This window comes from Polyodon spathula, chromosome 6, assembly GCF_017654505.1.
Source record: "Polyodon spathula isolate WHYD16114869_AA chromosome 6, ASM1765450v1, whole genome shotgun sequence".
NCBI lineage: Eukaryota > Metazoa > Chordata > Actinopteri > Acipenseriformes > Polyodontidae > Polyodon > Polyodon spathula.
In genome coordinates, this window is record NC_054539.1 from 42,881,011 (window position 1) to 42,884,802 (window position 3,792).

Below are 3,792 nucleotides of genomic sequence, written 5' to 3' on the forward strand. Positions count from 1 at the left end.
AGACTAAAACAGGAATTTAAAAAGTGCGCCTCAGACATTCATTAATTACCGTATTCCTTAGAATTTATGACACAGTTTTTAAAATATTTTGGCTTCTCAAAAATAGCCTGCGTCTTAAATTTGAGTACAGGTGATGCATGTATTAAAATCGCCAAAAAAAGATGTGACTACCCGAATATACAAACATGAACGCGATTGGCTGCCAAGAAAGGTGAACAAAGACGTCATTGCCCGAATACACAAGCAGCAACGTGATTTACGAACCAAAACGTTACTGCATGACATACAGGCAGCCATTTTCAAAGAAGCATTTCCAATAAGCTTTTATAATTTCAGCTTTTCTAACAAACAGCACCAGCTTGGACAGATTGGAAATGCTGATCAGACCCTCATATTTTTTGACATGCCAAGCATTATCACAGTTCACAAATTGGGAGAAAACAGGTGTGAGTAATCATGACTGGAAGCAGCACATAACTGTAATGCTTTGTTTGATAGCAGATGGCCACAAACTGCCACCATAAACATAACTGAAGTTCTATCTTTGTAAATGCATATTTATTTATTTATTTATTTTTCATCAGTTTGAGGGTGGGAAATTTGGGCTGTGCCTTAAATTCGAAGGAATATGGTACTGTTTATATTGAATTACGTTAGGAACATTTTAAAGTGGCGGCTGACTGGTGCCTTACCTTGGTTCTTTTTTTTATACATTTCTGGTCAGATGCCTAACCCTGGTCAAGGTGACATAAACAGTAATCAGTCCTGTTGACTTGGCAGGCCCAGGTGCAGTGGACTCAGACTGTCTCTATGTACATGTTTGCTCTTTCTCACTAGTTAATAGACAGCTGTGCCCTTATAGAAAAGTAAATAAAATGTCATCGGGATACTGTAGCAGGGCTAAGGCCCTGCACCTATAAATGTGTTTTTGTTGGGTTCAAAAAAAAAAAAGTTTGTGCTGGGAGGTGAAACCTCTCCCTGCCAAATTGAAACTTCATGTGCAGCATGTGCCCAGGTGTTGATTAAATAATTAAATCACTAAAGGGCCTCATTTACAAAAGGGCACTAAATTTGGAGATGGTGCGCACTTAAACTAGTGAGCCTAACGTGCGTGATAAATCTAAATTTACTGCCCCATTTACTAATACAGAACACATTTATTTACATGCACAGTATTTGGCTAATTTACATACCATACCATGCACACTACATGTATTGTGAGCAATAATTTAATGTGCACGATAATGTCAGTGACTACACGTGACCATCTTCATATAAAAAGCCCCAGCAGTCCAGGAATATCTTTTGGTTAGTACTGAAAGGTGGAGGTGGCTTACATTGACTGAAAATGAATGATCAACATACACAGCACTCATCAGGGGACAGGCAGAGGCAACGTAAAGTGAAACTGCATGGCTTACCTATTCATTTTAACATGTAATTTCTCTTTTAATGCATACGGCACTAAAATTGTATTGATGTACTTTTAAAAAAACTGACCGGATGACAGGGATACAGATGGGTGAGGCAATCGTCACTGAGCAGTTCTGCCATGTGATCAGCGCTGAAACCCAGGTCTGGATACGTTGCCACAATCCCAACACCGTGGAAGCTGCCATGAAACTGGCTGAAGATTTCGAGGACTCCCTAATCTCTGCCAAGACCGGCCTACTCACCAGTCCCTTTCAATGGAGCAGCAGAGCACCGACTCTTCGCCACAAGGTCAGGTGGCTATCTCCTGTATCCATGGAGACACTCCGACATACCCCATACTAAAAGTGTATTTATCAGTGGGGCCGATCAAACGTCACCTGGTAGTAGGGGTGGCGGAAAGGCTACCACACCCAGTAATTCTGGGCTGTCTCTGGCCAAATTATAATGAATTGGTGAAATTAATGGCAGCCCTGGTCACACACGTAAACTCAGAAAAAGAGAAAGGGGAACCAATGGGTGAGATTTTTTTCCTTTATAACTGATATGTTTCCCCCCACTTTTCGTCCTAGAAAAACAAAGAGAGGCGGATCGAAAATGGGAGGGAGCATCAATGAGACAAGGCTGGGGTCTGGTGGGAGAACACTCTGATGATAACAACGCCAAACAAAGGGGGTTGGTACATAGTGAGACTGAGCGGGCAAGGTTACTGGGCTATCCAGGCTAGAGGCTTCTCCAGCCCCACTCAATATACCGAACATGTCGGACCAAAGCACTGACCTAGTGTGGGACCAGAAAAATGATTCCACACTGGTGCACACTTGAGGGCAGGTCTGGTCCATTGAAGGTAAGGATGTTGAAAGTGCTGGGCAGCTAGTTTATCCACATTTCATTATAAAAGGGCAATTGTTATATAGGGTGAACCCTGCCACTGGCACAGGACAGCCTGAAACACAATTAATGATTCCCCAGTCTTATTGGTCCGAGGTCATGAGATTTCTGCATGACATCCCTTTTTTGGGACACCTCAGAGTCGATAAAACTAGGGAATGCATATTGACTTGATTTTATTAGGTAGGACTTTATAAAGATGTGTTGAGATATGTAGCTGCATGCCAAGACTAAAAGGGTGTGGTCAAGTTCGCCACACCCTTTTAGTCCCACTGCCAATTATTTCCACCCCCTTTGAACATTAGACATTGTAGGCCCTTTTCTACTTTCTGATTCCGGGTATACACATATATTAGTGGTGGTAGATTATGCAACGAGATCCCCGGAAGCAGTTCCATTGAGGTCTACAAGTGCATGTGCGATAGCCAAAGAACTAGTGCAGATTATAGCCAGAGTAGGGATCCCCAAAGAGATATTGACTGATTATGGAACAAACTTCTTGTCTCAAAGATTACAGCAAGTACACAAAATACGTCCCATCCGAACCTCTGTTTATCATCCACAGACAGGAGGTTTGGTAGAATGTTTTAATCAGACTTTAAAGCAGATGCTTAGATGTTTTGTGATTCAAGAGCAAAAACATTGGGCAATGCTTCTTCCCTACCTCCAATTTGCAGTGAGAGAGGTGCCGCAGAATTCGACAGGGTTGAGCTCTCGTACGGCCGACAACATCGTGGTATCCTCGATCTGGTGAGAGAGGGGTGGGATGAGCACAAAGGCTTGTCCAAAAATGTAGTGAAGTTCAATAAAAATGCATGTATTCAAACTTTTTGACCAAGAGACAAAGTACTGTTACTCCTTCCCATGTTGGTATCGAAATGATGATTCGGGCAATAGGAAAGGTAAGTTATGAAATTAAGCAGCCCAATTGCAGAAATGAACACAAAATTTACCATGTTCATTTGTTGAAGCCCTGGTAGGCAAGGGATGCCTTATTTATAGCCCAACAGACCAAGTAAAGGATGATTTAGGCCCCTGTCTAGAGGTCCCGAGCACCAGAGACAGTCCAATGGGGGAACAGTTACTTCCAGATCAGCAAATAGAGCTGCATAAGTTTATTGAGTAGTTTAACAATGTTTTTTTCTGACTTGCCCGGTAGAACTAACCTTTTTGAATATGCTATTATCACTCCTCCAGGTGTCACTGTGCAGAGAGGCCTTACCGGATCCCAGAAAGTCGACAAGGTGCCGTTAGCAAAGAGGTAAGGGCGATGCTCGAACTTGGGGTGACTGAACTTTCAGGAGTGAGTGGTGCAGTCCGATTGTGAAGGATGGCACCAAAAAGGATGGCACCAACCGCTTCTGCGTTGATTTCCGTAAGGTTAACGCTATTGCCAAGATCGATGCCTACCCCATGCCTTGGGTCGACAAGCTTCTTGACAGACTGGGAACGGCTACATTCATCTCCACT